At 52.2% G+C, this 23,398-nt stretch overlaps 1 protein-coding gene and 1 long non-coding RNA gene across 2 annotated transcripts in view; both read right to left on the bottom strand.

Moving 5' to 3' along the window:
- Positions 1-9,051: 9,051 nt before the first annotated feature.
- Positions 9,052-12,095, bottom strand: LOC309872024. Its single transcript, XR_014315620.1, has 2 exons — positions 10,536-12,095; positions 9,052-10,299 (listed from the first exon to the last, which is right to left on the bottom strand). It is a non-coding gene; the product is annotated as an uncharacterized lncRNA (long non-coding RNA).
- Positions 12,096-12,294: 199 nt separating this feature from the next.
- Positions 12,295-23,398, bottom strand: part of ADIG (adipogenin) — a 29,979-nt gene continuing 18,875 nt past the window's right edge. Inside the window, exons 3-4 of the transcript XR_014315619.1 lie at positions 12,677-12,755; positions 12,295-12,313 (exon numbers count right to left, since the gene is read on the bottom strand). The gene's annotated coding sequence lies outside the window, so the exon portion shown is untranslated. The remainder of the gene's footprint in view (positions 12,314-12,676; positions 12,756-23,398) is intronic.

The raw sequence follows: 23,398 nt of genomic DNA, 5'->3' as shown, positions 1-23,398 counted from the left end.
AAAAATGAATTAAATAAGATAACTTCAGGTAATGATAAATGTTAGGATGAAAATGAACCAAGGTGACGAGAGAGAATGTCAGAGGAGACAGTAGGATGGTCAGAGGAAGGGACATCTGAGCAGAGACCCAGATGTGGGAGGAGCTGGTCATGGGAGTGGCTGGACTAAAACTATTGTAGGCAGAGAGAGCAGCAAGGGCAAAAGCTCCAAAGCAGGAATGAACTTGGTATGTCTCAGGAATTGAAAAGCGGTTTGTGTGGCTGGCTTTGGTGGTTGTGCATGAATGGTAGGAGAGACAGTAGACAGACCTCATAGGCCAGGGCAAAGACTTGGATACTATTCTAAGTGATATGGGATCTCTCTGGAAGGTTTTTAGTAGGAAGGCTTTCAGAAGAATTGAGTTTTTGTTTTACAAGGGCCACTGTGCCTGCTGTACAGAGGACAAATAGGAGGGTGACAAGAGAGAACAGTTCTAATTGACAGTGAAGCCACTGAGACTTTGTACCATCACATTCATCATCACCATCACTACCGTCACCACCACCACCACCATCACAATCATCACCACCATCACCACCACCATCGACACCACCATCACCATCACCACCACCACCATCACCACCACCACCACCATCACCATTGACACCATCACCATCATCACCACCATCACCACCACCACCACCACCACCATCATCACCATCACCACCATCATTATCACCACCATCACCATGATCAAAGGCATTGAGGTGATTGTGGCTTGGACTAGGATGGTAGTAGGAACAAGATGGTGAAGTGGGCAGATTGGAGTGTATTTTGGTGGACATTCCCATAGGGCTTGTAGGTGGATTGTGGGGGTAGGGAGGAACTGGAAAACAGAAGCAGCAATTTGGCTGAATCCCATGGTATTTCCCCCACTTGGATAATCTACCAAATCCCCCTACTTGCATTTTTTTTTTTTAAGATTCTATTCATCTATTTGAAAGATAGAAAGAGAGAGCAGGAGCAAGGGGCGGGGCAGAAGGAGAGGGAGAAGCAGACTCCCCAGTAAGCAGGGCACTTGACATAGAGCTTGATGCCAGGACCTGAGATCATGACCTAAGCTGAAGGCAGATGCTTAACTGACTGAGCCACCCAGGTTCCCCCCCCCCCACTTCCATTCTTGACTGTCCCCTCTCGATAGAACCTACCAGGTCTTGATCCTGCTTCAGACAATCATGGTATGGCTGAAAGAGCACCAGATTTGGAATTGGGCATTTAAGCATCTTACTCTGTGCAGCTTTGAACCCATGGCATACCTTTGCGGAACTTCGGTTCCTTCATATGTAACATGGGACCATAGTAACACTTACCTCATGGGATTGTGGGGCTAGTGTTGGGCCAAACTTGTCCTTCATCCAGTCTGGGCTCTTTGGATGGAGTTGCTGGGGAAACTGAGGCCACTCAAAGGCTCTTAATCTGTTGCAAGCAGGAGGGGTTAAGTCAGATGGATATCCTCTACCATGCTTCTCAGAATTCTCCAGTAGAATTAAGCTCTGTCTCCTCAGAGCAGGGGAAGCCTCACTGGTTGCCTACCTGGTAACCTGTTTGATGACGGGTCCTTTTATGAGCTGCCGCCCCTCTCACCTCCCCACCACTTTGTATCTCTTGTGGGGGGGGGGTCACTATTTGCACTTGAATCATTGTCTCAGGGGCTGCTTCTGGATGAAACCAAATGGAAACATTGGATTACTGCAGAGGTTAAACTTGTAAAGCCCTGAGCATATGTTAAGCACTTCATAAATTCATTGTTGAATAAATGAATGAGTGAGGCTTCCCCTGCTCTGAGGAGACAGAGCTGGGAAAGGAGGAGGAAGAAGGGAGAGACCTGGAACGCTGGGAAACGAGAAGGGGAGGCCTTGGGCATTTCTGGGAAATGAGAGAGGGTCAGCCTTGTGCCTGCCCACAACATTCAGCTACCGGCCAGGACTCCATCCCTCCCTCTCCTGAGTTCTCTTCCTGGCCCTAGGGTAGGGGTAGGTGCAGGTGCGAGGTGTGGCCAGAACCCTTTGAGAAACAGCCGTTCTCACACCAAGCCCCCAGGTTCACTCCCTGAAGGGACAGCACCCACTAAGAGCTGAACTGGGGAGAGAAAAAAAACCTGAATGAAGTGAAAGCAACATTTCACACGTGGCTTTCATCTTCGAGTGGAATTTAAATATGATATTACAGAATGGGAAGATTGTACAACACTGAAATTATGAGAGCTGCAGAGAGTCTCTGTCTTGTTTTTCCAGGTCTTCCTGGGGCTGGGGGTGGTGGGGGTAGAGCCTTGGCTCCTCCTCCCTCTCCCTCCTGGAGGCCCAACCCCTCCTCTTTCAAGGCAGCCCAGAGAAGGCAAGGGGTTTGGCCCAGGCCACAAACCTCTTCTGACTTGGTCTCCAGGACTGCCCCAGGATATACTCTAGGACCACTTTCAAAGTAATTTCCCTGGGAGAAAAAAAATAACTGCCTCTCAAGAGAGGTGCTGTATTTTTTATTCTCCTCAGGCTGGGACTCACGACAAAACTCTGTGGAGATCCAAGTCCCTGGGTGCTGTGGCCATGCAGCCAGCCCGTGCAGGAGTCACCATCCTGAGGGCTGGGGAACCCGTGGGAGAGGGGGCTCTGCGTGTAGGGTCCTGAGGGGAGGAGACAGCGCCAGCCCCAGCCCTCTGTGGGATCTGGGAGCCATCGCAGGGAAGGGTGCTTCTGAGGAAGATCTAGACCTTTCCCTGAGGCAGCTGCGCTCCCACGCTGGGTCTACTGGCATAGGCCATAGAGCTTGATGCCAGGTGAGGCAGGGTGAGGCATCTGGGGCTGCTCCTCGGAGCTCAGGGTTTAGGGGGGCTCGGTTTAATGACCCACTGGCCATGGGGGTTGGAGCAATACAGAGCTAAGCCGCAGAGCTCTGGGTCCAGGCGATGTTCACCTGTAGGAAGCAGGGAGGAGGGAGGTGGCAGGCACTGGGTGGGAAGATGCCACTGGCCAGGAGCCTCACCGGACCAGTGCACCGGACCAGTGCACCGGACCAAAGCCAATGGCATGAGCAACTCCCCTCAGTAGTAAGCTCTGAGGGACTGGTCCCCCCTTGCACCTGCTTCCTGCAGGGGAAGGGCTCCTGTCTCAGCACTACCTACCTGTGTGAGCTTCGGCTGCTGTGGCTCACAGCTACCCCTCTGTCTGCAGAATGGGCCTCTGCAGATGTCAGGTGCCTTGCAGGGGTGGTTGAGCTGCCTTCCCCAGGGCATCCCACAGCCAAAAGCTGCCTGGCGAGGTGGGAAACACAGGCTTTCCGGCCTCTGATGCAATTTGCACTCTAGCGCCCCTGTGTGGCCAAGGCTGGACTTCTCTCTTCTTCCACTTCTCCCCTAGCTTCCTCCTAAAGCTTGGCCTGAGGAGCACTCCCTCAAGGCACGACCACCATCCAAGCCTGGTCTTAGCCTCTGCTCTTCAGCCAGAGGCTCTTGGAGTGGAGTCCCTGCAGCAGCAGCACCGGGGAACCTGCTAGAAATGCGGATTCTCTGGGTCCAGCCACTCTGTCTTCACAGCCCTTTAGGGGATTCTGACCCTGTGGTACAGTTTGAGAATCACTGCCTGCAGAACGGCATCTGGCAAGAAATGCCCATCCTTGGCTCCCCCAAAACCAGGGGAAGAGGCCTCAGAGCCCGGCGTGTGTTGGCTGAATTCCTTCCGGAATCCCTGGCCAGGAGGTGCAGGAAGAGCCTCCTCAGCCAGGGAGCCCCAGAGGCATCCCTTTCAGTGGTGGCGCTGGCAACTGTCTCACTAAGCAAAAATTTCTGCCCTCCCTGCCTCAGGCCAGCTCTGGGCAAAACTCCACACTCCTGGACAGAATTCTGAGGCACGGCACAGGCTGACCCTCTACCTCCTGGCCGGGTCCCACCTGTGTTCATGGGAGACAGAGGCCCGAGGGGAAGGCTCAGCCCAAAGTGGGCTCTGGTTTCCCCCAGAGGAGCCTAGTAAGCCCTCAAGGTCAAGAGCTCCCAGGACCTGGGCTTGCCCCCCCCCCCCCGCCCTATGCCCCCGGGACTTACAGATATTCCCTCCAACCTCTTAGAGGAGGATGTCCCGAGGCAGAGACAACAAAACCACTGATCTTTTCTCCTAGAGGCAGCGAGGTCAACTGCTTCTGGACCGGAAGCCTGGAAGGGCCAGCCTCACAGATTTGGGGTGCCAGGTGCGAGAGAAGACAGAAGAACCCTCCCAGGAGAGCCGAAGCCCCTGAAGGAGCCCAGGGCCCAAAGGGAGGGAAGAGGTAGCCCGATGGCACTCAGGCACCCAGCCCTGGGTATCCTCTCACCAGAACATCAGGATAGAGGCTATGAGGGTGTGGAATGAGGGGAGACAGATGGGAATAGGAGTCTGCGGTGAGAGGCAAATTCTAAGTCAGTGTGGGTTATGGATATTGTATGATTACATATAAGAACTAAAATTATTATATAGTTATATTATAATTATGGATATCCCAAGTTCAACTGCAGAATCTGTCCTTTTGCTGTGTGGCCCTGGGCAAGTCCCTTTCCCTCTCTGGGCCTTAGTTTTCCCATTCATGCAAAGAGGAAGTAGATGAGACACTGGCTAAGGCGGGCTGGCAATCCAAGATCCCTCATGCCAGTTCCATCAAGGAGGCTCCAAAGGTTTCAGGCTGTTTCTTGCATCCTGGAACAACTGCAGTGTACCAGCCCCACTAATCCTCTCTCAGCATTTTGGCCATGCTGCCTAAGGACATTTTCACCTGTGGGTTTCTCTGCCTGGAACCCTTATCTCTTCCCCCAAACTATACCAGGTATGTTGTTTGACATTTACATTACTCCCTGTATGTCTTGTAAAACCAAATACAGTTTGTAACTTGATATTCACTTTGTGGCTTTTGACGCCTGTCTGTCTCTTCTACCAGGTTGGGAGCTGGTAAGTCCAGGGCTCCTGTCTATTCTTTTCATGGTGATTCTAGCCTTCCCCATGGTACCTGGTCTATAGTAGGCAGTCATTAAATATCATTATTATTCGGAGCCAAGAAGCTAAGTCTGCAGAACCCACTTCTGAATACCTCAAAGAGGGAAAAGCCAATGGCATGAGCAACTCCCCTCAGTAGTAAGCTCTGAGGGACTGGTCCCTCCTTGCACCTGCTTCCTGCAGGGGAAGGGCTCCTGTCTCAGCACTCTGTGAACAGCCTAGGGACATGGGCCACTTCGGGGGCTGGGAGTCAGCGGCACCTCCCGGGGATCTGTGATAGACCAGGCCACCTGGATCTTTGGCACTTCGGAAGTCTACAGAGAAAGAAAAAGGTCCATCTGCAGAGGACACATATGCATTCCTGGAATTCAAATGTGTGAGCATAAACACACACGTGCACTTACACAAAAACCCACGTTAGAAATACAAGACGCACACATACACCAGCCGTCGGTACACAGAGCATCTCATGTGCACGTACATAAGGCCCCTGAAAGTGTGCATACACAGCCATGGAAACACGAGTGTGCACGAGGCTTCACACTCAGACACACACGAGTGCGTGCAATGCACCTAGACACGCACGCATGTAGGTTTATATAAAGGTACGTCATGCACAACACGATGGCGGTCAAGTTCTCTGTTGAGCGCTCCAGTAAGGACCCCTGCTGCGGACTCGCTGGAGCACTCCAGGTTCTCGGGAGGCCATTCTTTCCTACCACTCCTCTCCTCACCCCAATCACCCCACAGCTCACCATACAATCCCCACTTTCCCAGCCCTCTGTCAGGCACACAAAAGGCGTGCGTAGCGGGGGTACGGGAGATGGCTGCTAGAAGTCCCCGCACCCCGCTACTTCCCTCCCGCTCAGTCGAAGCTTCTCCGCGGTCTCAGAGACACGACGTCCCTCGCTCGCTCCGACGGGGTCGGCGCGCCCCCTGGTGGCAGAATCCGCAGCGCCGTTCCTGGCTGTCAGGTAGCGAGCACCTGCAGGAGGCGGGAGCCCGCCGCCCCTGGTCCCTTCCGCCTGGCAGGGGACGCTCAACACTGCCAACACTGCTTCCCAGTCGCATCCCCGTCCCTGTCCCGGTCTGCGTGTAACCTTCGCATCCAGGTCTTGAGGTCCCCGTCTCATCGAGCTGGGGCGGGGGTGGGGGGCGGGCAGCCACGGCTGTCATTCAGTTTTGGCACTTGGACAACCAAGAAAGAAGGGAGCTGGCCGGAAGGAATCGCGTCCTAGCAGGGGCCTGAGGCTGCTGGGGAGAGACGCAGAGCATGGGAGGGTCAGTGTGGCCTCTTTCCTGTCCCAGCACCCCACGCAGGGGTGGCAATACAATTCGTTGAACTTGGGGCTGAAGCGCTAGTTTGGTAGGATGTGTGGGGGGAGGGCACGTAGGCCCTAAAGAGGGCAAGGGAGAGGGGACTCTGAGAGTTAGAGCCCACTTTGGGGTTTAATGGACAGCAATCTCCCAGACAGAAGCTGGAGGGTCTTGTACCTGCTGTGGAATAACTGTACAAGGTGTCCCCAAGAACACACCTGGAGTGAGCTAAGGCTGTGGGAACCCCCTGCCATCCCTGCACTGGCAAATTCCCAAAGACCTTCAGAACAGCCCATGCCTGTCTGTTGGATCAGAACCCAGCAGACAGAGCTGGAAGAATCTAGCTCCGGGGGACCCTCATCGCAAAGAGCATGTGTGCACCTCTGAAAGAAGTGGGTTCCATTCTGGCTCCTCTGTTTCTTGCCTGTGAGACACCCAAGCAAGATAATACACGTGGGGGAGGGGGAGGGGCAAGTCTCCCATTTACTGATGCTCGCAACAAGAAAATACTTAGGTGGGGCGCCTGGGTGGCTCAGTGTGTTAAGCCACTGCCTTCGGCTCAGGTCATGATCTCAGGGTCCTGGGATCGAGTCCCGCATCAGGCTCTCTGCTCAGCAGGGAGCCTGCTTCCCTTCCTCTCTCTCTGCCTACCTCTCTGCCTACTTGTGATCTCTCTCTGTCAAATAAATAAATAAAATCTTAAAAAAAAAAAAGAAAAAAAATACCTAGGTGTTCTTGGAATTTTTTAAACTCCCTATGACAAAAATTATCTAATCTAATGTGTCTTAGTCACCTTAGTTCAGAGATGAAAGACACAGGGGAGAAAGGAACTGTGGGAGCAGAGGCGGGCACCTGCGTGGGGGAGGAGGGGGGCAGGGAGCCATCCACACAGCTGATTCTTGAACTAGGCTAGAAGAAGGAGCAGAGCTACCTGGCTTCAGCCCTTTCTGAAAACGCATTAAGCCAAAGTTCAGAGGGATGAAGTGTCAGAGGAAGGGGGAGATGGTGGGCTTAGAACACAAAGGAATGCCTGGGTTTGGTGGGGGGGAAACAGAACAGTCAGAGCTGCACTTGCTAGTTTCTGGAATTAAAAAAAAAAAAAAAAACTATCTTACCGACTTGATGGATGGAGGGAGCGAGGGAGGGAAGGAGAAAAAGTGAGTCAGTGGGTGTATGAATAGAAGGGTGGGTGGGTGTGTACGTGGGCTGCCCTCTCCGGGTCTCCCAGTGCCGCAGTCACCCAGCCGCGGTGCCTGTGTTCACGGGGGACTCCAGTGCCGGCTGGGTCTTCCCAGGGCTCCTGCCTGGCCCTCAGCTGTCAGCAGGCCTTGCATGCCTATAGTGCAGAGGGGTCCCTCTTCTTACTCTCATCCCTCCCCCTTGCTTTGGACTACTCTGATGGTTGCTCAGGGCGGCTCATGGGAGGGCCAGGGGAGCCTTGGCTCTCTGGCTGCGGCCTGGGTTCTAGGGAGGTCCTGTGCTCCTGGGTCTCAAGAGTGGGGCTTTTTCAGCATCTTTGGAGCTTTAATGTGAAGGAATTCCTTGCAAGAGCTCGGGGAACACCCCGAATCTGGGGTAGCCCAGACAGTAGTGGACTGGCTGAGAGGCACAGCAGTAGAGACAGAAAGTGGAGACAGCTCTTGGACACCAAGGCAGGGGGAGGAAGGGGCCCAGGGTCCACACATAGGATCCCACAAAGATCCCAGAAGAGATACAAGGAGAGATTGGAGAGAGACAGCCGGGAAGACATCCAGTCCAGGATGGCGGGAGCAGCAGGGCAGCTGACCGAGAGGAGGATGGAAGCCATCCCTGCCACCAGGACGGACACCTTGTCCCCTCCACTCGTGGTTGACCCATGGGCACTCACTGTCTGGAGCAGGTCCTGGTCGTGCACCGTCCTCGGCACCCCCTCAGCCAACCCCCATGCCAGCTGCTCCTTCTAGTGTTTGGGGAGCTTAGTGGGGGCCATCCTTGGTGCAGGAGAAGATTCGGGGCCATAGTGTCATCTTGTTGCTTGGCTCTCAGGCCACCAGCTTCCCGAGGAATTCGGGAGTGCCTGGGGAAGGCCACGGAACCTCCCTTGGGTCTTAGTGTGTGCCAGAACTCCTTACCTTTCCCAGAACCCCATGCTGCACCCCTTGGGGGCATGTGGAGAGATGGGGGGCCAGGATAGGGGGGTCTGTTTCAGCTTTGCTATCAGCCCAGGAGTTCCTCCCTGCTTCTCAGTCCCCTGCTGTTGTCCATACCCCACCCTGTCCCTCTTCCCTCAGAAGCAAAGGAAATCTCAGCATCAGACTTCAACTTCCAGGCGGAAAAGAGCCACAGCTTTGGGAAATGGGTCTTTTCCCCGAGAGCCCCAAGAGAGCTGCTTTTTCCGGAGTCTGGATCTGCCAAAATGGGCAAAGGAAAAGCCAGGGAAACAGAGACAATGGGAGGAAACGGAGGAGACGATACAACTCCCATTGATTAAGTCTTCTTTGTGTTTCTGGCCTGAGTGAGCAACGTACTTGCATTTGTCATCCCGTTCAGTCCTCACAACCACTCGGCAAAGTGGGTTCTATCATTGTACCCATTTTACAGAGAAGGAGAATGTGCAACAAGGCCACAGAACCATAAGGGTGAAGGAAAGGAGGAAGGAAAGCTGGAGAGATGGACAGATGGATGGATGGATGGATGGATGGATGGATGGGGGGGGGAGGGAAGAGCGCGGACCGAGGCCCCGCAAAGCACCACACCTTCTGCTCTATGAGTTCTCATGCGTTAGCTCTTTTAATTGCCAAAACAATCACACACCATGCTATTATTATCCTCCTTTTACTGAAAAGGAAGCAGAAATTCAAAGAGGCTGTCTCTTCCACCAACGCTGAGGCACGAGGCGTGGAGGTCCCTCGAGCCCGGCTATCTGGTTTCACAGACTTCCTCAGGGCCTCCCGTGCCCACAGCAGACGAGGCCTCCAGGAGGCCCGGACCTCCTCACAGCCTCACCGTAGCGTTTGACCCAAAGACAGCCAAAAGGGGCTGGAGTTAAGGTAAGGCTGCACCCCGAGCCCCACTCTAGCCTAGGTCCTGAGCACCGACTCCCCCAACACACAGTGGGAGTTCCCTAAAAGGGCGTTTCCCAGACTGGTGCCCCCCGCAGCCCGCCCCTGAACGCCAGCGCCCTGTAGTGCTTTCCGCAACAGAAGAGGTCCGTGATCAGCTGGCCGGCTTGGCACAGTACTACATACTCTAGTCCCACTTGGAGACCGTATCACAGGCTCTGAGAAGTCTGTAGGGAAGAATGAGCCTCAGCCTTGTTTCAGGGAGTCAGTGTTCACCCATGTTATTTGAACCCGGAGCCCTTCTCCTCTGTGCCACCTGTGAACGCCACACAGGACTGACGCCCGGAAGTCCCCACTCCAGTGAGCCCCGATTTCTTTCAGGGCTCATCTGCTTTCTCTAGGGAAGAAGTCCAGGAAAGCCTCGGTCATCACTGTTGTCGTCACAGCAGGCAGCATGTGGCGTCGCCGTCGAAGGGATGGCTAAGTCGATGAATGAGGAGCCATGATGGCGGCCGTGGGCTGAGACTGTGGAACGGAGGCAGCTCCAGTTACGGCTTCTCCTTCTCTTTTTTTAATTTCTTTTTTAAGTAAGCTCTCCACCCAACGTGGGGCTCGAACTCATGACCCTGAGATCATGCTTGCTTTACTGACTGAGCCAGCCAGGTGCTATTCCGGGCCTTTCTGCTGGGTTCCGGGAGGATCAGGATGGGCAGGTGGAGGGCTGGCAGGGGTTGCCTGCCTGAGGGAGGAGGGAGGCTTCAGCCTCTAGTCTCCAGTCCGCGAGAGGCTCAGGGACTCTCCCTCTCTCAGTCTGGAGGCCCCGTCTTGGGGGTAGATCGCAGAGTCCAGGGACAGCCAGGAAACCCTTCGTCACAAGACCAGGAACTGTTTCCTGGGCTTGTGGCAGCTCAGAGAGCTCTGTCCAGTGCCGGTCGCCAGGCTCACTCTCTATGCTGTGAGAATAAAAAGTATCCCGTGGGTGCAAACACAGACACATACATGTGCACATGTGTGCGCGTGCACACACACACGTACGCCAAGATGTGTGGCCCGAGAGCTCCAGTCCAGGGGCAGAAATGCACTGAGCCCACAATCACCCTTAGAGGGGAGACCGTCAAGTGCCCTGGAGAGGTTTCATGGGACCCTTAGCACTGCAAGAGCCGCAAAGGAAGAAGCAGGCATCCCCTACCTGGGGTCAGGATCTCCAGGGAGCAGAGGAGGTGGGAGTTACAGAGTTCAGAGGAGGAGTTCCCCAAGCCAGACCGCACCGCTGGGCTGAGAGCAGGCAGAGCCTTCGTGGGGGCACAGAGGCTGAGCGCTGGGCCTCCTCCCTCGGATCCCGCGGGGCTCGCGTTCCTCCGTTCCAGCGCTGGCTCAATTCATTCACTCATCCGCTCCCTCCCGCAACAAGTATGGCCCAGTGCCTATCCCACCGGTGGGCTCTCCAGTCCAAGTGCCTGGGACGCAGGACCGAAGAAGACAAACAGGCCGCAGATTTGCAAAGCTTCGGTTTCAGGGGAGAAGGCAGACAATAAGTGATTCGAGAAATGACTATCTCCAGACAATGATTCACACACACACACTACGCAGCGGAGCGGAGCGTCTGGGATACGCAGCGCCTGGGCGGGCCTCTGGGAGGCGCTGACAGCCAGCGGCCATCCCAGGGCCCGGCGGCAGCCCTCCAGGGGTGTGGGCAGGTTCCTAGAGCGGAAGGGCGCGAGCGCAGGGGCCAGAGGGAGGGAGCTGAGGCCCGAAGGCGGGGAGGACAGAGGGGAGCCCCCTACTGGGAGGGGCCCAGAGGGAAACTGCCCCTGGGGGCCGATGAGGGGAGGGACTGAGGATTTATTCCGGGTGGGGGGGGGGGCGTGGAGCAGGAGGAGCTCGGCAGCCACAAGGTTTCTGTTTTAAAGCGAGGCTGTGGAGCCCAGGGATGGGTACGAAGGAAGGCACGGACTGCATGGAACACTGGGTGTTATAGGCCAGCAATGAATCAGGGAACGCTGCATCAACACTCATCATGTCCTGGATGGTGACTAACATATTAAAAAAATGATAAAATAGAAAAAAAAAAGAAAAAGGGAAAAAACTAAAGCGAGGCTGTGGGAAGCACAGGCTGGAGAGGATTTCTCAGGGTCCCTGACCTCAGCTGGGGATGGACATCAGACAGCCTGTGCCCTGAAGCTTATCAGAGAGTCGGAGAGTGACAGGGCGAGCGGGTTTCCCCGCTAGGTCACAGGTGGACCCTGGGCGGGTTGCTTTATTCTTTTCAGCAAACTAGGAGTGTTTGCACTCTGTGGGTTGTGAGAAGTCCAGGCAGAAAGTAAGTGGGGATCTGTGCAATACGTGCCCACGGGCAGACAGACATGCCCACGGACAGATGGATGTGCACACACGTGTGCGCCTGCTGATCCACAATGAGCTGAATCTGATAAGCTCAGCCCCACTTCCATCGTGAAGGGAAGAAAGCTGGTCTGTAGGAGGATGAATAAAGACTGGTGAGCAAGCCGCACCTCCTCTTCTCCCCCGTTACACACCACACACACGCATGCCCTTGACATACACATACAGGCACACACTATATACTCACGCGCACACACACACACCCGATACACTCCACACACACCTGCGCGTGTACATGCAAACACTACATGCACACACATACGGTACGCACCATACACAGGCACACACGTGTACATGCACATACATCCTCCCCCATCAGCTCAAGGTCACAGGGAGGAGGTAGTCCTGTCTTCCCACCATGTCGCCTCTCCAACCAAGGTCAGTGGCATCAAATGCTCTTCTCTGCAAAGGGCTGGGACATCCTCACTGGGCAGCGCGGTGAATGTCGGGAGGCACTCGGCACTCCCGGATGAACCTCTTGAGCAAATGGGACGTGTCACTGTGGTGAGCCTTGTCCCAGCCAGAAAGGCCAGTGGAGAAATCTCTCTCCGGCTCTTGTTTCATCCCCTAAAAGAAGGAGGGGCGTCAGTGAGAAGCTGGCCCAAGGCTCTAGGAAAAGTTGTTCTACCACTTCTCTGGGCCTCCCTTTCCTCATCTGGAAAGCAATAGCACCATCTCTGTGGGCTGATATGCAGAGTAAATGGCCAAACTGGGTAACTGATGGCACAAGTTTCACCCAAGACATGCTGGCAGGCTGACTCCACCCCTGTGCCGCACGCTGCTTCCTCCCTGCTTTCCACCCTCCTGGAATTCCCCGACCCAAACAGGACCCAAGGCAGAACACAGACAAGCTGGGAACTGCTTCTCCCATGGCTTAACTCTGGAGATGCAGTTTCGATGACATGGGGGAAACCAAAACCAAACCGTTACCTTGACCCTGGCCTGGGATCCAAGCAGCCTGAGAATGCCTTCCATGCCCAGCTCTCTCTTTTCCAAAACAGGACAGCAGCTATGAGAGAAGGATGCCAACACTTAAACCAGCACCCCTGAAAAGTGTGATTCAAACTGGTGTGTTTGTCTCCCATGAAAACTGGGAAGAGGAGAGAGCTAGGAGGAGAGAGCTAGCTTTCTCGGCCACTTCCAGAAGCCAGCCCCTGCTCTGAGAGCTTCATATGCATTTCTCTTACTTCGTCCTTCATAAAAGGAGGGTACTATTACTATGACTTCACTGTACAGATCTTGACAAGGAGGTTTACGGAGGTTCAGAAATTCATCCCCCGTCTCCAAACTAGCAAGTTTCAGAGCCAGAACTTGAAACCAGGAGTCCAATTCTAAAGCCCACGTTCTTATGCCCCTGGGCTAGACATCTCCCAATGGTGGCCCCAGACACAGCCTCTCACAGGCTCAATGAGCCAAATCTGGGCACAACTAACGGCGTGAAGGACCAGCAAGACGCGGGGGCTGGGGAGGGCTCAGTGGTCAGCTTCCGGCAGGGCGTCAAGGGGCATCCTGAAAGCCATGTTTCTGTGGGAAGTCAAGAGCAGAAGGGGCATTTCATGTCGTGGAAGACCAGTCGGGCTCTAGCCTGTAGGACTGTCTGGGCGACGTGAGTCTGACTCCTTTCCCTGCATGGGGACTGAGCTCTCCGCAGAATGGCTGAGCTCAAACTTCACATCTCTCAAGCAGAAACTTCAATCTGGGCAATAATGAAAATGTTCGCTGCATCACAGACCAGAAAGTCTCAGCTGGACAAAGAGGTGTTAAAAGGAAAAGGTGATGCTGTCCCAGGGGGTGCTGGGTAAGGTACATACCAGTGGTCTGGGGCAGAGGGCCTAGCCCTGCAGGCATGCGCTAAGTGCCTAAGACATATCCCCAGGTCTTCTTACTCATCCTGTCTCACAGTCTTCTGGGGCAACTTCCTCCTTCCAAATCTACCCCACCTTCCTTCTCTCTTTACCTCTCTACCCCTCTCTCTGCAAAACTCCCATCCCTGGTCTGCCTTACCCACTATATTCTTGGTGTTTGTTTGTTTGTTTGTTTGTTTTAACATTTTATTTATTTGACACAGAGAGAGAGAGAGATCAGAAATAGGCAGAGAGGCAGGCAGAGAGTGGTGGTAAGCAGGATCCCCGCCGAGCAGAGAGCCTGATGCAGGGCTTGAGCCCAGAGCCCTGGGACCATGGCCCAAGCTGAAGGCAGAGGCTTATCCCTCTGAGCCACCCAGGCGCCCCGTTCTTGTTTTTAAGGACACAAATTAAAAATTCAGTGTGTAATGTTGACAATGATGCAGTGAAATGAACACTCTCATCCACGACTGAAGGATAACAAACACCAACTAAACAGGTCTATTTCAGATAATCCAAGATGCACTCATGGTTGTATGTACAATTATAGTGGTTGTGTTTTATAATCGCAGAAACAGTGAAATAGTAAATGGCCACTAATAAGGAAATGGCTAAATAAAATATATCCCTAAGGGGGCGCCTGGGTGGCTCAGTGGGTTAAAGCCTCTGCCTTCGGCTCAGGTGATGATCTCAGGGTCCGCAGGGAGCCTGCTTCCTCCTCTCTCTGCCTGCCTCTCTGCCTACTTGTGATCTCTGTCTGTCAAATAAGTAAATCAAATCTTAAAAAAAAAAAAAAAAAAAGAATATATCCCTAAGGACGAAAATAATACTGTGAGTAAAAGTCATGTTTTCAAAAGGAAACAACAAATGTTGTCAAGGATGTGGATAAAGGAGAACCCTTTCACACTGTTAGTGGGAATGCAAGCTGGGGCAGCCACTCTGGAAAACAGTATGGACAATCCTCAAGATGTTAAGAACAGAGCTACCCTACGACCCGGCAATTGCACTACTGGGTATTTACCCCAAAGATACAGACACAGTGAAAAGAAGGGGCACATGCACCCCAATGTTCATAGCAGCAATGTCCACAAGAGCCAAACTGTGGAAGGCGCCAAGATGCTCTTCGACAAATAAATGGATAAAGAAGATGTGGTCCACCTACACTATGGACTATTATTGTTCAGCCGTCAGAACCGTCAGAAACGATGAACACCCACCATTTGCATTGACATGAACGGACCTGGAGGGGATCGTGCTAAGTGAGGTAAGTCAAGCAGAGGACAATGATCATATGGTTTCACTCATACATGGACATAAGCAATAGCATGAGGACCATCAGGGAAGGGAAGGAAATCCAAAGGGGGAGAAATCATCAAGGGAGATGAACCATGAGAGACTATGGACCCCAAGAAACAATCTGGGGGTTTCAGAGGGGAGGAGAGTGGGGAATGGGGTAACACGGTGATGAGTATGGAGGAGGGCACGTGCTGTGATAAGCACTGGGTGTTATACTTAAAATAATGAATCACTGAACACTGCATCAAGAACTAGTTATGTACTCTACAGGGACTAACTGAACATCATAATAAAAAAAATCACGTTTCCAAAAATGTTATTACTAGTTGTAATAAATGGTAACATTGTTCCAAGTTCATTACCCAGCTTTGTATCCACACCCTTTGCATATGAATTTGCAGTTCTTCCCATAAAGCAACAGAAAATACTTCCCCATTGCTTTGCTAGTCAGCCAGGTGATAGCTTTGACCCATGGACCAATAAATTTTATGATGCATGCAGAGTTTTAAAATGCATTGTGTGTCAGGGCACCTGGGTGGTTCAGTTGGTTAAGTGTCTGCCCTTGCCTCAGGTCATGATCCCAGGGTCCTGGAATCGAGTCCTGCATCAGGCTCCTTGTTCAGCGGGGAGCCTGCTTCTCCTCCTTCTCCCTGCTTGTACTCTTTCTAGCTCTCTCTGACAAATAAATAAAATCTTTTAAAAAATTTAAAAATGCATTATGTGGTAGGGTTTGCTCTCTTGTGCTTCTGCCATTAATTGCTATAAGGACAGGCTCCAGATGGCCTGCTGGTCCCGGGTGGATGAGACACATGAAAAGCAGACCCAGACCCAGCCAACAGCTTGAGCCAAGGCCAGCCTAGGTCAGCTGAACCGCCAAACATGTGAACAAGAGTGAGTAATTGTTGTTTTATTTTTATTTTTTTTTAAGATTTTATTTATTTATTTGAGAGAGAAACAGTGAGAGAGAGCATGAGCAAGGAGAAGGTTAGAGAGCGAAGCAGACTCCCCATGGAGCTGGGAGCCTGATGCGGGACTCGATCCCGGGACTCCGGGATCATGACCTGAGCCGAAGGCAGTCGTCCAACCAACTGAGCCACCCAGGCGTCCCGTAATTGTTGTTTTAAATCATGAGTTTGCTGATTGTTTGTTATGAGGCATTATTGTGGCAAAAGCTGAATGATACAATGGGAAATGTCCATAATTCTCTAATATTTAGTGAAAAAAAGATACACACACACACAGGAAGATGATGCATGAGAGCTGATAGCACTTAAATCTGAATCATATCTTTCCGTTTGTATTTTGCTCTATTTCCCAAATTTCCTACAATGAGCAGGGTTGGTTTTCAGATGCAGAAATATACATATACATATATATATAATATAACAGCATATATATTCTATATATAACATAATATATTTGTTACTGTTATATGTAACAGGAAGAAATACGGCAGCTAAGCATGCTTCCTTTCCATGCAGCTCCTTGGATGAGAAAGCCACAGGGTTTTTGGAGCTGGGACTGCTGACCAGTTGCCTTCCGCTTCCCTACCTTGTTCCTCTTCAGGTCCAAGTCTCACTGGTGCAGAGCACAGTCAGCTCGAGAGAGCGAGAGCAGGGATCGTCTGCGTATCCTGCAGGGAGAAGTCTCTATCTTCATCAAGCCAAGTCTGCCTTTGGGAATCCTAAACTTCTAGGAAGGGAAGTAGAGACAATCACTCAAAGGGCCCCTGAGAGGCTCAGTCGGTTAACTGTCAGACTCTTGGTTTCAGCTCAGATCATGATCTCAGGGTCCTACGAGCCAGTCCTGCACTGGGCTCTGCACTCAGCGTGGAGTCTGCTTGAGATTCTCTCTCCCTCTGCCCCATTCATGTGCTGACTTGTTCTCTCTCCAAATAAATAAAATCTTTAAAAGAAAAAAAAGGCAATCGCTGAAGCCGCATGCCTGGTAAGGGTGTTGAGGTTCTCCCATCCCCCACAGGAGGTTACTGGGGGGTGGGGAACAGAGGCGATGAGGACTGGGGCTCAGGCGTCCATCCCAGGTTCAAGTTTAAGCTCTATCTCTGACAGATTGGGTTGCATTCTGAGCTTCTAAATCCTCATCTCTAACCATAAACTAGTGCCTGCCTCATAGGGTTTTGTAAAATGGGCTTAGGGGTACAAAGTGCTTCTGGTGCCAAGCACACAGCGAGGCCGCAATAAACGGAAGCTGTTTTTATTACTTGCATTCCAACAGGAGGGAACACCGCACGGGCCTCTTACCATTGCTTCTATTCCAGTCCTTTGTTGCTCTCTCTTGCCCCATCTGTCTCTGCCCTTGGCAGTGCCACCCATGGATCCAATGCTCCTCTTCCTATTACTCTGAATAATGACAGAATAGTAATTGAAAAAATAAATTATGCTCAACCGCGCCGTCTAGAGGCCATAGGAGGGTTCTGCGGGCAGCACGACGCATTCCTGCAGCCAGAGGTCAAAGACAGCAAGAGGGAGGGACTGATGGATTTGTTTAGTATTGCTGGTCAACTTGACCAGCGGATTCCCCAGGGCCCCATTCCAGTGCCCTAAGAAGGGAAAGGAAGCATGCTGTGCTTGTAGGTAACAATGTTGTGGCTATCGTACAGCCTAGGGCCTGTGGTGTGAACTGTGGCGTCACATCTTCTGGGTTCAAAGTCTGATGTTCCCTATGGATTTGGGGAAATCATTTTACCTGTCTCTGTGTCAACAGTCTCACTTGTAAAATGGGGCTAATGACAGGACCTACTTCAGAGGATTGAGGGGGGCATTAAATTAGATAAAGCATAGGAAACACAGTTTCATATCACTACTATAATTATTTATTTTTTCAGGGCATGATTGCCAACATAGCAGAAAGAAATGAAAATCTTAAAGGTAAAGTACTGGGTATAATGCCTGATCCATGGGAAAACATCCATATATAGTATCTCCAGATTATTAATCATCATCCTTCATGGGTTAATGCGGGAAATCAAATGATCAAGGCTAGAAGGTAAGATAATGTCGAGCATTAATTATCTCTGATGCTTTAGAAATAGAAAGTCATTATTTTTAAAAAAATTTATTTTGATGTACTGTGCTTACATAAGATATTTTCCCTGGGAGAAACTAGGTAAGGAGTACATGGGAACTCTGTACTATTTTTGCAACTTCTTGTGAGTCTAAACTTACCTCAAAAAGAAAAAGAAACATTCTCTTTGTGGAGTAGAGGTTACTGGGGGAGGGGGCCTATTTCCTAAGCGGTGGACAGTAACAGTCCACCAGGAAGGCCCTGGGTGGGGCTGCTGGGGGCTCCAGGCCTGGCCTCGGGATCAGCCGGCTCTCCCACTTCTCTCTGAACCTCACTGCTCCTTTCCTACCAGCGAGGTGGGGGTGCAGTGACAGCACCCACCTTCTAGGGTGAGGGAAGGAAACAAGCCAGTGCATGGAAGCCTCTGGAACAAGGCCCAGAGCCAGCTACCTAGGGTTATCCAATGACATCAAAATATGGTCCGTGAAGAACCTCTTCCTTTTGGTAACAGTGGCTGCCCTAGGCAGTGGGGATTAACTAGGAAAGGCACAGGGGAGCCTTCAGGGGGTGCTGGAAGCGATCTAGATCTTGACCTGGTGGGAGTTACACAGGTGCACACATCCAGCTGCACAGGGCAAATATTTGCCGACCTTACCATGCACTTTATTTCAATCTTTAAAACATAGCTATAAATGATGACGTCCTCATTTGGAAGGAACTGTGCTGGGACAGTTCAGCCCTTTGGGAGAAAAAAAAGGGCAGAAGTTGGGTGTTTATCTTTCACACCAGACACCAAAGTGATTAAAAAAAAAAAAAAAAAAACTAGAAAAAATACCTGGAGGTGGACAGTTTTCAGTTTGCTGGATTAAGGAGGACTTTCTAAGCATAAAAGCAGAGAACATAAATGAGCATAGAGTGAAGAAGGAGCATGAATGCCTGTAGGTCTCCGCTCCCCAGGCCTGGGCACGGCAGTTACGGAGCAGAGAGCTGTGCTAGGAATTCCGTGAGTGAACGGTTCAACCCCTGGGGGCTGGGTGCCCGGCAGCTCGGTACATGGCGATGCAAGATGTACAGGTGCCAAAGCATGGGGCCCAGCCACCACCCCTCTGGGCAGAGTGCTCACCAGCTAGGTGCCTCCCCTGAGGCGGTGGGCCCCCTGCAGGAGCCCAGCAGCATCCGAGGGGATGCACCCCTCCCCCCTCGCTGCTGAGCCTCCAGCTCTGTAACTGGAAACGGAACAGAGAGGCACACGTTCCTGGCTGCCTCCCCTCATTGACTCCGAGCCCAGAGCCCCAAGAAGCAAATTCCCAGGCTTCTGTCCTTGCTCAGGCCCACGAAACTCAGTAGCAATTGCCCAAGAGTAGGATCTGAGATTGTGACTCCAGGAAGCAAGCCGTGAGGCCGAGGATTCAGGCCTCTACCCCAGCAACCCGCAGAAAGATGGAAAAACTCAGAGGGGTGCTCCCTCTTTTACCTCAGCGTGCAAGCCGGGGGGCGCAGCTGGAGAATGCCGACGCCTGGAGAATGCAGACCATTGACCTGGAGGAGACTTCGAGGTCCTGGACCTGAGCTGGGTCCATTTCACACACGAGGCCCCAATCTCTGAAGACGCGTCCTATGCAGTTAGTAGTGCAGGAAGCACCGGGTGCTCGGGCGCGGGACGCAGGAGCGGTCCCCAACCCCTTCACAGGCGGAGCCGCTGAAGTTCAGGGAGCTTGCCCGAGACCCCTCCAAGGACGGAAGACCTACACGTATCACGGGAACACAGTGGCTGACAAGCACCCAGATAGGCAGTCTTGCCGTCTGTGCGCACGCGCACACGCACGCACGCACACGCGAACACACACACGCACACGCACACACATAGGTGCGTGCGCCAATACAGCTCTGCCATGGTATCGCTGTTGTGCTCAGGCTGTGGTGACATCCCAGAGGCCCCAGGGAGACAGGGCCTGCCGTGACCTTATGCCACTTCCTCACCTTTGATCGGAAGACCCTGCGGGTGTCCCCGACATCTCTGGCAGGTGCCTGGTATTGTCTGCAGGTCTAGCAGGCAGAAATGTGCAGCCGGCCGCACACGGCAACAGCCTGGGGCCGCGTCGGGGTGGACAGGAGCCCCTGGTGGCCACGGCCCAAGCTTTGGCCACCAAGGAGGCCTGACAGGCCTGTGTCCTGCAGCCACTGGGATTTGGCTTCTCCTGCCAACAGAGGAGAACACCCAGAGGAACACACACAGCTCCGAGCCCAGCCACAGGCACTCACCAAGGCCACATGTAAGAATACATACTCCCGTAGATGCAAGGGGCATCCACATACCCGACCATGGGACCCCCCAACACCAACCACGCCTTTCAATGGGGAGATCTAATAACACATCTGAGAATTCGGGGGATACTGATGGGATTACCCACTCGCTAGATGTCAACCCTTAACACTGCCACCCATGAGAGACAGAGCAGGCTGAGGAGGCCCCCTGTTTGTGCTGATTCTGAAATGTAGCAATGAACTCACTCCCTCTCCCAGATCCGGTGGAGACCATCACAGAATCACATGGACCCTGCTTTGTAGAGTGTGGGCAAGCCGTTGGTGTCCCCTTGGAAAGTCCCTTTCTACTCAAGACCTTATTTAGGATAGAAGACACCCTCCACTGTGTTTCCCCCTATGCTTCCCACCGCAAAACTGTTCATCCAGATCAGCCCTGAGACCCACCTGCAGAGACCACCCAGGAGCTCAGGCCCCAGGCCCGGGAAACTGCACTTGGAACACCCTCCCCAGGTTCCTGGAGCATCTGGGAAACACTGGCCTGCTGGGTTCCTTCCTTCTTTGGGCGAACAGATGAGAGCTCAAGAAGGAAGTTGCACACGCATGTGAGCCGACAGGGGGCACGATATATGATTGTGCCCAGTGTGACCAACTTAGTGGACCAGGTGCCGGTGGTTTAAAAACCCCAAATTGCCTTTTTGGCAAGCCTGGATCGCACACATAAGACAGACACCAAAGTCTTCGAACATTTCCCCTGTACTTGGGTGCCAAGGAAATGCTTCCAGGGCAGACACAGCTCTGTGGGTCCTCCCCTCTGGCTGGTGGAGGTACTGATGTCACTGTAATGCTAGGAGACTTTTCCCTCCTGCTAACCACAGGTCATTTGTGCAGATCTTTTCAATGAATCAATGTTTCATGAAATTGAGACATTTATCTACCACCTTTATCATTTTTATCTGAATCTAATTAGTCCCGTACAATAGTTTCCTTACTATTTTTCCCTAATCAAGGGCCACATTTTTACTTACATCTGTTCTTGGAAAAGAAACCCAATATCCTAACCACTAAAGGGAGTATCTATCACCGCAGGTAATAAGTAGAAGTTAATGAGATACAGTGACTATATTCACGTTCTTGGCCCGGTGCCACCAAGAGGCTCCCGCTGTCCTGTGTGTCTAAAAAAGCTCCTGTGTCTATTTAGTCATCCACATGGGTTTCTCCTTTACCCACCCCGGCCCCAGTCCCTTTGATTGTGTGAAATTAGTTTGCTGGCCGGGGCACGATGGCCGACCGGTTTCCTGCAGCAGGGGCATCTCCCCAAACCACTGCTTCCGTGCCCAGCGATGTGTATTCTGCAGTGGAGCCGTGGTGGCAGAACATCAGGCCCTTGGGGGGAGTCCCGTCTCCCATACAACCACATGTTTTGGAAACCAGGAGCTAGCGTAGCTGAACTGTATTCTAAACCAAGGAGGTTTCCGTGTGGATGTCTCTCCATTCCCTCCTTCACTGAACCAATAAGGATGGAGTATGAGAATGTGCTTGGCTTGGGTCTAGGCACTGAGGAGGCAGTGGTAAAGAAGATGGGCAGTGTCCCCAGCCTTGTGGAGCGTCCCTTCAAGTCCCTGAGTGAGAAGGGCCCGGCCGAGCCCTATCAAGCCCCGGAGGATGCTGTCACCATCGTCCTTGTCGTCGTCGTCATCATTATCATCACAGTGAATGCTGCTTTACACTACTGAGTTTTGGGTACCCGTGCAGTCATAGGTAACAGGGACACAGGGTTGTCTGTCTCTCAGAGAGATGGGAGACATCTACCTGGTGAGCAGAGCACTTTGAATTCCGCTAGAATGTTAGCTCCACGAGGGGACAGATTTTGCTTTGAACGGTGAACACTGTGTTCACTGTTGTATCCCCAGTGTCCAAAACAGTACTTGGCATGTGATAGGCCCTCATCAATATTTGCTAAATGAATTAATCTAAGGAGGGCATGATCTAATTTACATTATAAAAAGATCATATGACCGTTGCACGGAAAAGGGAGAGACCGGATGGCTGGGAGCAAGGGGAGGGCAGGGAAACCAGTGAAGAGGATACTGCATCAGTCCGGATGCAAGGGAAAGCCCCTTCCTGTTCTGGTTCCCGTCTGGTTCCTGTCATGTTTTTCTTCCCCTTGCCCCAGCACCCAACAGGCCCCAGCCAGGGCTCCTCACCCTCTGGAAGCTGGCTTTCACCCCCACTGCACCCTCTTCCTTCAGCTCACCCCTCTGTTGGATCCACTTGGCCTCCATCAGAAAGCCATCCATGGACGAGCTCTCTGCCAAGCTATTATTTAAAAAACAAACAATAAATCAGAACAGTAAACCAGAAAAGGAAAGAAACACTAGGTGCATTCCTCCAGCCACAATAGTTGATTCAAGGAAGGGAACATGCAGGACTTTGGCTGGGGGTTCTAGGCTAGAGACCACCAGCTCTAGCCCAGGACGCAGAGCGGGTAGCTCCACGGAGGTGGCGAGCACACAGTGGTGATCCAGGCTCAGAACGAAGTGGATCCCACACTCAACACGAATAGAAAACTTAAAAACTTGGTCCTAGATGATGTCATTGAGTAGTTGAGTCACAAGAGGGTTACCTACATGGCGCATATTCAGGAAAGATCCTCGTGGGGAGGCAGTAACCCTCCCCTTTGACAGGGGCTGGATTATTTCTATCTGTCAGTTGCAAGTAACAGGACGATAAGCGTCCTCACGTTCATTATCATGTTCCCTTGTGTAGAGGTAATAGTAGAAAAGAGTGTGAGAGGCGGATTTGTAAACACAAAGGATTTGTGAGATGGTGACACTTCTTGCCCAAATCGCCTTCCAGAAAGGATTGTTCTATTGGATTTGTTTGTTGCAGTCCATGTTGCAGCCTGGGGCGGGGTGCTGATTTGGTTCCGGCTGCCTCCCTGGCTTCCCTCCTGTGTCCTGGAGTCTCTGAGGCTGTATTTTGCCCATAACCTGAGATCCCACCTCCTGATGTCCCCCCAGCTTCTGGAGGTGTGATCCAGTACTCAGGATCAGGGTCACGGATGTGGGACCTGAGCAGTCACACACAGTCCCTCGGTTAGAAGGGCCTCCCACTAGGTTTAATCATTATCAGGGAATTCTTTTTTTTTAAAGATTTTATTTATTTATTTCACAGAGAGAGATCACAAGTAGGCAGAGAGGCAAGCAGAGAGAGACAGAGGAGG

Source organism: Mustela nivalis (genome assembly GCF_964662115.1).
Source record: "Mustela nivalis genome assembly, chromosome: 8".
NCBI classification, from domain to species: domain Eukaryota; kingdom Metazoa; phylum Chordata; class Mammalia; order Carnivora; family Mustelidae; genus Mustela; species Mustela nivalis.
The sequence above is the reverse complement of the archived record's forward strand: the minus strand, read 5'-3'. Positions and strand labels throughout refer to the sequence as shown.